Source organism: Mus caroli, chromosome 1 (assembly GCF_900094665.2).
Source record: "Mus caroli chromosome 1, CAROLI_EIJ_v1.1, whole genome shotgun sequence".
In the NCBI taxonomy this organism is placed as follows: domain Eukaryota; kingdom Metazoa; phylum Chordata; class Mammalia; order Rodentia; family Muridae; genus Mus; species Mus caroli.
The window spans coordinates 159,738,659-159,752,293 of NC_034570.1; positions in this window are offsets into that span (position 1 = coordinate 159,738,659).

Consider the following 13,635-nt stretch of genomic DNA (forward strand, 5'->3'; position numbering starts at 1 on the left):
TGGGTACCATCTGGTGCTATGATTGGAGCATTTTTTACGCTCACTAATAAAGAACTCAGCCTGGCTTTGGGGAGGACTGGGTCAAACCAGAGACTTCTGAGGTCTAAGCATGGAACCAGCTTCCAGTGGCTGTAAAGAGCTGGGGACTTGGGCTGCCATTTCACCTGCCCATGACTAGGCATGTGGCCTGTGAAGAAACAAAGGCAAACTCCAGGGGCCAGCTCCAGAGCCCCAGCTTTGTGTGGAGCCCACCAGGGAGTACCTGACTGTGAGGCTGGAGCCAGTGAAAAACTCCTTTCTCTATGTTTGGCTTATAAAAGAAGCCAGTGGCTTGAGTCCACCAGCTTCCTGCAATCTCCGACTGCAGAGCAGCTCTGAGACGCACAGACCGGCAAGGGAACAAACAAGGGGCAACGCTGCCAAAGCTAAGAACAAAAGATGGCTTGCATTTCTGGGGTTGCATGGGATGTAGCCTGGGAGCTTTGCTCTCATTAAAAGGAAAAAGAAAAAAAAGAAAAGAGTATTTGGAGTCTGGGATACAGAGGACAGAACAGAATTATTATTCTTCATGAGGAAAAACAGAGGTGCAGCTCCCAAGCAGAAGCGTGTTTAAAAATAGAACAGCCCTGGAGTAAGAAGACTTTAAAGTTTGCATTGGGTTTTCTTCCATCTCTACGTATCCTTAAAGATGTTCCACAGTACCTGCATAGAAGGCCATGGAACCTTCTCTTGTCTCCTTGTGTTGTAAGTTCTCTCTTTGACTGGAATGACTAAGGCAGAGGAAATGCCTGAAGACAAAGAGATGAACATGGATAAGAGTTAAAGTCATCCTTAAAGATTCACGAGAACCTCAAACTAAAGGTCGGTGAATAGCCTTTAAAAGCCCTGGCTGAAGAGCCCAAAACTCCTAAATCGAAAGATCGTACAAAATCTGGAACTTCTCAAGTATCAGGTGAGATCCTCAGGACACGGGTTTCGGTTTTTGAGATTTGGAAAACTCAACCAGTAAAGTCCATATAAAATAGGCCAAAAGTCTGGCCAGTGAGATGACTAAGCATGTAAAGGTACTTGCCACCCAGCCTGACAATCTGTGTTCTATTGCCCAGGACTCACATGACAGAAGGAGAGAACTGACTCCCCAAAGTTGTCCTCTGGTTGCCACATGGACACAAACCTCCATGACATGACCACACCTGCCCACAAAAATCCAAAAATACAATTGTTTCTATTTAATCCCCAAATTTGAAAGACTGAAATCTACAGCATTTCTGGTCCCAGGTATATCCCATGAGTGCCACTTGCTACTTGATCTATGAAAACTAATAGTAATTAGCAGGTTTTAGATCACTTACCAAGTGCCAGGAGTCACTTGGTGCTTTGCCTATGTTACGTAATTGCCATCCACTTGTAGATGGGTTACCTAACAGCCACTGGCATTTTAAACATAAGGGCACTGCAAAACTAGCAGGGAAGTGACTGACACAAGCGCTTTCAAAAAATAAACTATAAAGCCATGGTTGGAAAGCCATCATTCTTACTCTACCGCCTGCCTTAAACAATGTGCCACCTCTGAAGGAACACCAGTCCTTAGACCCTTGCCTCTGCTTTATGGATGTAAGGTGCATTTCCTTATGGCTCCAGGGATGCCCCACCCAACAGCATTGACCTATCGTGCAATGTTCTGTGCTGTAGGACAGAAGATGTAAGCTCTAATCCCCTCTCTATGCTACTGTAACCTTGCATTCTATCTCCCACTCAGTCATTCTGCCTTCTCTTCTACTGGTTTTAACATATATTTTCTATACTTTATTTATTCTCCTGGTCATTTGATTTTACCTTCATATATCTATCTGATTACTACATTTTACTAACATCCCAAATTTCTCAAAAATAGAAAACATGTACAGATTTCATCTATATTTTTCTGTAGTGTAGCAGAGATTGCACATAAACAAATGAGCATCCAACACTACCCCCTGTCTTTATTTTCCTTCTAGTGTCTTGACCTCGAGTAAAAAGTGACATCACTTAAACTCCAGGCATCGTAGAGGTGCTGTGATGACCGATGCCACACATACTAGGAAAATATCAGATATTTGAGATGATCACTAAGACACGAGGACTCTTGGTTTTCCAAAGTGAGAAATATCACTCCTAGAGGGAGGGAAGAGAAAAAACAAGTGGGGAGTGCTCAAGGCACTGTGCCCAGACAAGTACCACTGCCCAGAAACTCATACCAACCTAGAAACATGGAAATGGGGAACATGTAAGTATTTTAGCTCAATTCCCCCACAGCATAGCAGAGATAGTGGGTAAACAAATGAACAAACAAGACTAATCACTCTATATTGTCTTTCTGACTTGTTTTTATTCTATTCAACCTCCAGACTCATGCATGACTCCTATGTAAGGGTGTGGTTCATCTCATAGCATCTTCTTTCCTGTGTCTCACTAAAATGGAGAAGTATACTGAATTAAGCTCTCCTGGGTTTTCTCCCCTGTGTTTGGTTGCTAGCCCAAGTATCCTGCTTTAACTTTACAACTAGGAAGGTGATCTTATGTATGCCTCTCTGGCTTCAAAACCACCACTCACTTGCCCCATCCCTGCGCTGGGCAAAGCAGCATCACCCAGAAGAGAAGATGTCATTTCTTCAGTCTCCAGTGACTGAAGTTCAGTTTTATAATTGGTCAACTTGGAGATGTGGGAACTAATGTTTGGTTTTTCTTGCTATCACAGTGGTGAAATAAGTTGTAGACAAGGAGTTGACACAGTGCCTGCTCGTGTAATTATGTCGATGAGATTCTCTCTGTGGTTCTTCCAACCCTCCAATTGTCTTCTTTGCACAGGTTTTTCATTTCTTCAGAGTTCCTGTTTATGAGCCTTTACAATCCTCTAACTGCTTACAACTATTTTTTCTCAATTTCTTAGGCTCAATCCCAGCTCCAACTTAAATGAAAGGAGAATGGAAAAGTTATGTTGGCGTCCAGCTTGGAAACTACAAGTGGAAAAGCTCTGCAAGCTGATGATAAGAGTCAACAAAGAACACCACAGACTACTTTCCCTGATGGAAATAAATGCAAAACTTTTAATAAAATATGTGCAAATTAAATTTAAAACCACATTAAGATCTTACACTACAATCAACTTGATGTCATCCCAGGGATGCAAGATTTGTTCAACATAGTTCAATAAATGGATAACACACAATAGACTTAAGCACAGAAATCACATCCTCATGCCTACCACTACTATAAATATCCTATTATTTATCTTGAGTAAGTGCCTTCATCTCTCTTCTTCATCATCCCATCTTTGACCAGGTGGATTACTGAGACTAAAGCCTGAAGGTAACTGAGACTCCTTTGGTTCAATCTTCCATTTGTTGGTAAGGAAACTGCGAATTAGCAAGCTCTAGGGCCCCCTCCCTCACCTCAGAGCCAGCAGAAGTCACACCTCTAATCATGTTCCAGGACTTCTCACCTCACCAAGATGTTCCTTAAGACGTGATTTCTTCATTTTCTCTTTTTTCACCCCAAGGCTAGTTTTCTCATCAGCACTGTTAATATACTATGGAAACGAGCCTGGTATGCCATGGTGTTGTGGCTTTGCTAAGCAGCAACCTCCTTTGAGCCACTTTCTCTTTTAAGAGTGGGAAGTCTACTTGGCTCTCCTCCAAGGGTAACCCAGTGGGGTACCCAACAGACAGCGCTCAGTCTATGCATTAAGCTTGCTAGCATGTAGAACCAAGAGGCATGACCTTCTAACAAACACCAATGATTGTGTTAAATGATCTCCTGTGCAGGTCTTTGCAAATAGATGAGGCAATGCCAGCCTTTGCCTCTTTTATAGCCACTGGCTCCAGGAAAGGGAAGGAAATGAGGTGGCACTGGTACATTCAAATCCCAAATTTGTTCTTGTTGTCAGGACATCAGATGGTTGCTCATCTGTGGATGTTAGCTTTGAGTCCTTAGATGTGTGTGTGTCCTGCCTGTTAGAGACTGTCCTCTGAGCCTAGTCAGATGCCCCCTCTGTAGCTGCTTCTGGTTACAGCTTTTACTTTTTCTCCAGCCTTATCCTAGAAGCTGCTTACTTTGTTGTCTCAGGACTCCCCTGCTTAGGTGAAGAGCCCGCCAAAGGTCGTCTGCCATGGGATTAACTCAGTTTCCTCAGAGACATGGCTGCATCTGCTCAATTCTTTTTGTCATGTAAGATAATCATTTGTGGGAGTGATGGTCCATATTATTTACAGGCTCCACACATACATACAGAAGAGTCACACAGCACGTACAACATAGGGCAGAACTCTTTGTACTGTCTTCAAAATTCTGACTATCAGAATGTGTGTATATTTTAGCTTCCCTTCAAACTCATAAGCTTCTTCATGGTGTGGATAAGAACTGAATTAATGAAACAACTCATGGAAATGAGTTTCCAGGCTTTAAGTGTATCTAGTTTATATCAGTTTATGTTGAGATACTCTGACATAAACTGTAATTAAGCATAGGTCTCCATAAATAAAAGGTAGTTTGCAGCAATGATTTGTCAATATGACTGACACTTTTAGGAAGTGAAATTATATAAAGCCAGCATAATGACTAATTCTACCTCCAAGATAGCCTATTCACCAAGAATTTATGGGTTAACAACCTCGTGTGAACTGAACAACCTCTGAGATTTTATGGAGTACAAAGTTAGACATCATCTTTTTTCTCAAGAAGCTCGCCAAGTAGTGTTGGGGAATGCTATAAAACACACGAACAAGTATTACACAATACAAGACAGGATTAGTGATATCTTCAGCTAACCCAAGGGATGCAGAAATACAGTGCAGAAACTTGGGAGTTAGGGATCAAGATTGGCTGAAGTAAGAAAAGGAGTCAGGTCAGTTCTGACTGTGGTGGTATGCTAACTCCTAACAGTGATTCAGAGGGGATTAAATTGCATCTGTTGGAAATGGGTTCTGAAAGGCTTTGATCTGGGATGGGGAGCAGTGAAAGCAAGGACCCTAAGTAGGAACAGTTGCTGCAAGATGGAGAAGATGCTGAGATGTAGAGATTATCCAAGAAGCTGAGCTGGAGGAGGTTTGGACCACATGCCAGTATTAGGACCAGAATGAAGACTCATTAAGACACACTTTAAATAGTAATCGGGATTGATCTAGGATTTGACCTAATAAGAAGATAAAAACAGAGTTGAAATCCATACTTTTTTAAAAAACAAAGTTGAAATCTATCGTTTTTAACTTAGAGGGCTGTGATAGAGATTGATAGCTGCACTTCAAAATTCAATACTGTTTCCTTCTGGTGAAACAGCGGGGTAAAACTTCTCAGCTTTAGTAGCAATTGCACGTGGCCAAACTACCGGAGCCTAGAGCCCAGCTTCTCAACCTATGCGTCATGACCCTAAATGGCTGGGAACATTTAACTGAAGCAAAGTTGTTGTTATTTTTACAAATTGGCAATAGAAAAAGGTTTATGGATCCACAATAATCAAATAGCAGTTGAAATTCAAGCCTATAATGAGCCCATAGCCTTTCTTAAAGTCGTCATCATCATTATATCCCAAGATTTCCCTGAAGCCTTAGTTCTAAACATGCATTTTGCATTGGTGTGCTGTCACACAACAGAGACGTGTACTTCCTGGAATATTTTAGCTCAGATCCAAGACAATTTTAAGGATAGCAGTGTTTTTACAATACACATAAAGTTTTCTGCTTTCTGAGGAACTGGGTGAATTAATTACACAAGACAAAGATTTTTTTAAAAATATTCCTTACTGTCATTCCTCCACACAAAAAGAACAAATTATTATAGCTTCAGGTGGCATCATGTTAGAAGGTTTTAAAACATCTCTGTTTGGATTACTGATTTGAATTTCATAAAAGTCATTAAAAGGATTTTGGTCAGGGATCAGGACTGAATTTCAACAATTTCTGAAATTACTTTAAATTTCTGCATTGTGTGCTTATGTATTTATGTGAAGCAGCATTAATGATTATAAAATCGAAACGTGATCAACTCTGAGAGATGTCAAAGACACTATGCCCCACAATAGCAAGTTTTCAACTGAGGTTTAATGCTTTGTGTAAAAATAGCTAAGCATACTCATGTCATTAGTATGTATTAATTACTTTTTATTGCTGTGATAAAACATCATGACCAAGGCAACTTATTAAAGAAAGCATTTAATTGGGCTTATAGTTCATAGGGCTAGAGTTTATGATGCCAGAGAAAAGGTGTGGCTGTAGGGACAGCTGAGAGTCCACATCTTGATCCTCAAGTAGAAGGCAGACAGGGCACACTGTGAATGAGTCTTTTATAACCCTCAAACCCCAGCCCCAGTGACACACTGTATCCAACAAGGCCACGCCTCCTTAACAGACACACCCCTTCCCAAACAGTTCCACTAACTGCTCCCAAAGCATTTAAGTATATGAACATCTGAAAATTTTCTTCTCTCATTAATAAGTGGTAATAAATATATACCAAATAATTGTTTTAAGGTAAATGTATGTGTGACTTGTTTTCAGTAAATGTTTTATTTGTATGCATAAGTCTATCTAAGGTCTATGAAATTTTCTTATAGGAAAAAGTCATATAAGCAGAAAGCCCTGATCTAACCAAAGACGGTGCACAGAAACTAGGAATATTCTCTGTCGAGGACATAAAACCTCCTTCATGCACACTCCATTCTCTTTGCACCCTCTTCAAGTTCCCAAAGTAGCATCCATGAGGAGGACCACAGTGCAGCCCTCTCCCATTCTGCTATACTATGAAAAGAAAAAAAAACTAACCTCTACCGAGTGAATCATTACACATTCTCCACTTATTTTAGGAATCAGACTACCTTACCATGGACTTTGAAAACAGTGTCCCCACTAACAACAAAATCCAAACAACAAAATACGATACTGATATGGAAAGAGCCATATTTGGGGGCTACGTCCATAGATCACTGATGTCACAGCAAACCAAAGCATGAAGAGAGAACTCAGTAAGAAAGACAGATTGGGTTTTTGCAAATTAGTTTGCCAATTCTGTGGAACAAACAAATTCTCAGATCAATAGACTGTAAGAATGTAAGAGTTGAGGACTGGGCCTCCTGGTAAGTACTGGAGAGAGGAAGGAGAACTAGTGAAGACTTGAGAGGAGTAAGACAGGAAAGGAACAAAGGTCAAACACAAAACGTCATTTCTTAACTCTTAGAGCGTCTTCCATGGGTCCACACAGAGAAAGTTAAGGTGCCAGCACCCTTCCTGACCTAGGGACCTGCTGCAGTAAGGGACACTACTGCTGAGCCGCTTAACCACTTCATAGTCCTTCAACGCCCAGAGACGCACAAATGAGATTGCCCAGAAAACAGGGAACATCATCTTCTCTGTTTTTATGTTATTTAAAAATTGGTCTGTCCACATTTGTATCTTTCATTTTTCTTGGTCACCAGGATATCTTTCCCGAAACAGTGCAGTATGATTAACCTGCCAGTCTTCACCATTGTCTGTGGAAGTTGCAACGTTTTGGCTGTGCTTAGTTTCTAAGTATCTAGCTTCCTCTGGCATTATATGGGTAAAACTTCAAAGGTGGCCCCACATGCTGAAAGAATTATCTCCAGCTCAGCCCTTCTATAGCACTAGAGCGTGCTTTGCTCATAGTTTTAAAGAAGCAGCTCAGCTGTGGGTGTGGCTTAATTATGAGTTTAGGAAAACAACCCATTATTTTGTCGTTTATTGTTATTATTGGTTATTATGTTAGGGGAGTACTTACCTGAAAGGATAAGTAAGGACATTTTTTTTATATTCACTTTTTTTCTTTTTTTTTTTAATTAGGTATTTTCCTCATTTACATTTCCAATGCTATCCCAAAAGTCCCCCATACCCACCCCCCCACACACTCCCCTACCCACCCACTCCCCCTTTTTGGCCCTGGTGTTCCCCTCTACTGGGGCATATAAAGTTTGCAAGTCCTATGGGCCTCTCTTTCCAATGATGGCTGACTAGGCCATCTTCTGCTACATATGCAGCTAGAGACATGAGCACTGTGGGTACTGGTTAGTTCATATTGTTGTTCCACCTATAGGGTTGCAGACCCCTTTAGCTCCTTGGGTACTTTCTCTAGCTCCTCCATTGGGGGCCCTGTGATCCATCCAATAGCTGACTGTGAGCATCCACTTCTGTGTTTGCTAGGCCCCNGCATNGTCTCACAAGAGACAGCTATATCTGGGTNCTTTCAGCAAAATCTTGCTAGTGTATGCAATGGTGTCAGCATTTGGAAGCTGATTATGGGATGGATCCCTGGATATGGTAATCACTAGATGGTCCATCCTTTCGTCACACAAATCTTTCAATCCAATGTCAACAATACAGAATTCTGTTTAAAGGATAATTTTGGGAGAAGATTAAAGAATATGATCATTTTATGTGTGAATAACAATATGAGATTCTGTTCATAGTTCAGAAAAATCTCAATCAAAGGTACCAAGAGTCTGGGGGGGGGAGCAGGAATTATAGGGCCCCTATGGCAGCAGGGACCTGGTTTTGCAGATCAGCACAGTGCTTTGATCCTGTTCATCCTCCAGCCCTTGTCCCAGTAGAACTTGCTCCAGGAGCTTAGTGTCACATTTCACCTAGGTGGTTTTTAGTTATTTTTTAAAATTGTCACAAAGTGTCTAACAAAAGCCATCTGAGGAAGGAATGGTTAGATTCGCTTTGCACTTTGGTGGTCTACATAGCAAAGAAAACAAAGTGATGGGAACTTGAACCTGGTAGCCACGGGCAGTCAGCAAGCAGGAAGGGAGCTGCTGGGGCTCAGCAAGCTTTCTCTACTTCTGTCAGTTTGAGACCCCAGGCCACCAAATGGCAGTGCCCATCTTAGGCTTGGGGCCCACCTCAGAACTCTCTGAGAACATTCTCAAAGCCATACTCACAGATTTGTTTTCTAGGTGACCCTAAATTCTGTCAAGTTGATAAACAAAATTAACCATCAGCCCCCCCCCCGCCCCAGGGGGGTGTGATTTAGCAGAAAAGATTGCTTGCTCTGAAAGCATGAGGGCCTGTGTTTGAATCCCCAGGATGCACATAAAAGCCAGGCACAGATGCAGGTACCCATAACCTCAGCAGGAAGAGGGTACTCCTGAGAGCCTGGTGGAACAATCAGTCTATCTGAAACAGCAAGCTTCCAATTCAGCCAGAAACCCTTTATCAAGGCAGTAACAAGGTCAGCAACAGAGGCAAACTCTCCAACACTTTCTCTGGCCTCCCATACTCATACCTGTATAACGCACACACACACACACACACACACATGCAGGCACACACATGTGCACACATGTACGCATGCACAAGCACATGCATATGCATGGGAACACACACAGAAAGAGAGACAGACAGGCATGCACATGCATCCACACACATACATGCAGACACATGCACATATGCACAAACAAAAATGGAATAAACCACCACAGATTGACACACACATAATTTGCAAAACAAAACAAAACAAAAAAAATCCAATGGCTGTGTAAAGCTACTTGCACCTGCTACCAATGTAAGGGACCACCACAATCAATCCAATCAAAAGAAGTATGCGAATTAAGAGAGAAAATAAATAAATGATTGACAGATGCTTACAAAACTAGAGAATTGTTGAATTGATCCACAGTCCCTTGGCAACTATTGTATTGTATCAGAACACATGAGCACAACATATCGAAAAACTGCACCTATTCTCTTTATCATAAAAAGTGCTGTCTTTCCCTCCTCCCCTGTTTTGTATTATATAACTTTCCCCAAACTTTTACTTAGACTAAATATCAATGGTGGAAATAACTCAATGATCTTTTTTAATTTCCTAAGCTCTTTCAACCTCTATAGACCCCGCTTTAATGCAAATGAAACTTGAGTAGATTATACATTATCTACTGAAAAATAGTTTCAATTAGAAATTTAATTACACTGTCTTGAGGAAATGGGAACGACAGTTTCTTTGAATTTTATACATTATGGAAACCTCCAAAGTGCTATAAATCTGCTAATTGATTTCTGTACCTGTTATGTTTGATTAGGTGTATTTTATTGTCTTCTTGGTTTTAATTAACCCTGGGCTTGTCAAAATGCTTCCAACGACAAAGAATATATGATGAAGTGTGATAAACTCTATTAACACAGGCTGACTTTTGTCAGTAATTGCTCTCATGCACAAGAGTTATTAGAAATTAGCCCATAGGGAGAAGAAAAGAAGCCATACTTTTGGTAACAATTTTTATGGCCACCATAAATCAACGGATCGGCCCCTATGTACAGACGATAAGCAACTGTGAGTGACCATAGGGCCCTATAGAAGATCAATCACTCACTGGTGTCATATAAATATTAGTAGTGACAATATAGAAAGAATTAAGAAGTCTGGATGATAAGAGCAAAAATTATAACAACATCCCTGGCTGTCCACATTAGACCCAGAGCATGAGCATAAGAAGGGAAGCCAAATTGTTACCATTGAGGCTGACCCGAGGGGTCCTGGATGGTGCTTATGCAATCCATTCAAGACTAAGAACTCCAACAAATCCATCAGCTCCTCAGATGATGAGGACAGTCTTTCATACTAAAATCATTCTCATCATAACATCCTACCAAGGTGCCCATATAGATCTTTCTGTTGAAAAAGCAAAAGGAAACATTTATTTTCTTCTATGTACTGGTCTAGATAGAGAAGAGCAAAAAGATTGGATCGCCTGTTGTTGCAGTTAACTTGTGTTCTCCCTGTAGCCCACTCACTAGCAGCATACCATGAGTTTTTCATCTTGGAACTCCCAGCAGAAGCATGCCTCCAGAAAAAAAAAATAATAACCATGGAAAATTCCTCTTCTGCAACAGTATCACTGCCAGAACCCAGAACCTCTTCATGTGAGACATAATTTATTACAATCAGGTGACTGCCTTATCAGGTTAGAGAAATACCTGTGATATCTGGGCATAAAAAGAAATCTCGATCACCATCCCCAAACCCCTTCTCACTCCCTCTCTCACCCAGACATGAAAGGAACAGAACAGCAGGTGATATATTTTCAAGTGCCAATGGGGAAGAGGCACTTCTCTTTCTGCTTTCTCTTCTCTTCTCTGCTTTTAGATTGCTCTGAGATGGGAGAGAGTGTGCTTATTTCTGTTGATCTGCATCAGCTGGGTATTTTTGTTTTGTTTTGTTTTGTTTTGTTTTGTTTTGTTTTGTTTTGTTTTAGTAGAGGTTAGCTAACCTTAATTTGATTTTTTTCAAATAAACAACTTTTGGGTTGACTGATTCTATGTACTGATCATGACATACACAGAAGTCCATCACCATCACTGACATACACAGAAGTCCATCTCCATCACTGACATACATGGGGGGTCCTCTTTGTAACTGACATAGAAAGTTACCTCCATCTTCTCCAGTTTGTTTCTCTTACTTTTTCTTATCTTATTGTTCTAAGTAAGTCTTCAAGCGCTATAATGTACAGAAGTGGAAAGAGTTGCTACCCATGTTTTAGTCCTCATCTTTAGTCCTCATCAAAAATGTTTTGAATCATTCTGCATTTAAGGATGTTGGCTATCTGAAAAATGAAAATAATAGCACATAGAATCAATCAAAAGTTGTTTCTTTGAGAAACAAAACAAACAAAAAAAAAAACCAAAAGATTAGCAAGATTAAAAAAAATACCCAGCTGTTGCCCATCAACAGAAATAAACATAAAAAAATTGTAGAAAATATGCAAGACCAAGGAAAAATGTAAGGTAAGATGCTACATCTTTGTCATTTTGATATTTACACTTCTTTCAACATTTATTGTTAGGTAAGGTCCTAGATGGAAATCTACCTTTTGTCCTCTCAAAATAGGTAAGCAGATCCCAGCATCCTACATTACCTCTTCCATATCAGAGTTTTTAAGCGTGGGGGGGAGGGGGGGAGGGGGAGAGGGAGAGTTGCCCAACCTGGTGCTGGGAATTAAATTCCTGAAGTTAGGAAAGAGTGGCCAGCCCTTGCCCTGTGAAATACTGAACCATCTCGAGCCATTTCTTACCATTTTGAGATACCTGGTTTATCATACAATAAATTGGAATAGTTTATGAAGTTGTTTATGCTCTGTTTGTTTACTTATAAGCTGATATAAATATTCATTTTTAAGAGAAAATATTTTCTAGGAGATTCTAATCTACGGACTGGTGAATCCTATTATGAAACACGGAGGATAAACTATAAAATATCATTCAACACACTTCAAGTTTTTGAAGCCAGATGGTCTTCTCCACCAAAGAAATCCTGTGGCAATGCCTGTAAGAAAGAAGATCCCTTCGCTGCTAGCGTACCCACTGCCTGCCTTGGTTCTGTAACTGTTATCAAATATAAGGAGCGCTTGATCTTACAGAAAGCTTCACTCCTCCATGTTCACTGACCTAGATCGGAGCCCCGCAAGTTGTTGTTCAGCTTAAAAAAAAAAAAAAACAAAAAACAAAAAAAAAAACAGAGGGTGGCTCTAGAGGGTTTTAAAATACCAGCGCCAGGTGCTCCATCCCAGCAAAGGCCCCGCTCAGCGTTTCCAGGCTCTTCCAGCCCCTCCCTAGGCTGAAGCTAGCAGTTCTGTCAGTCTGTCCCCAAGGTAGCTACAAGTCCCACCAGGAAAGGAAAGAGTCTTGCTAATTTAATTTCGATTTGCTTTAGAGTGCACATACACACATTTTCGTGAGCTCCTGTGAGAACGAGGCTGCTAACCTAGTCACTATTTCACTTTACAAATATATTTGGACATCATCTTTCCTGTTTCCAAGGAGATAGAGGTACACCCCACGTCGATAAAACGCATGTATACAAGAAAGGCTCCCATTTATAAGTACAATTAGAACTATTTCTGTTTTGACCAAGGAATTTGAGTCTCTTCCACAAAAGGACAGGTGCAATTTGACCATCTGAAAATGTTAAAAGTTTAAAACGGAACCAAGTTAAAGAGGATTTATTTGTTAGAACTGTAAATCAAAGGCAGGGCTTTGAGCACACTAGGCAAGAGCCCAACTACCAAGCCCCACCTCCTCCTGTCCCAGAGCAATCTAAAGATAAAGAATACTACACCTCTTCTTCACGGTTGGCACTTGAAAATGCATCACCAGTTCACCCTGCTGTTCGGATCCTTCCATGCCTGCTCCACACACATTTGAGGGAGATCTTGAAGGAGGATCTTTACATTAACCGGCAAAAAAAATTTTTTTAGTCGGATGAAGGAAGGAATCACCAGTGTGCTTTGTTGGCCAAATTCCAGGTATGTAGGACTGGACAGGACTGTGCTCTTCTGTCTTGGGTGGTCAGGGATCTTAGGCACTGAGAGGTGATAAGAACTCAGGGCTTGTTTTAAAGTGGTCCTGGCACCAGTTCTTCAGGTTCTCAGCTGTTTCTGAGAAAAACAATTTGACAAAGTAAAATAATTGAACACATTTAGCCTGGTTCTTTTTCATATCTAATTAGGGAGGGGCTTGCCTCGCCATTACACATTACAGTCAGAGACTTCATCCACCAAGATATTGGTGTAAACATGACACTAAAGAATTCAGATTGGACGTGTTTTGAGGGCTGACCACTTGATATTGGATAAGTAATTGGAGTGTTCTTCCC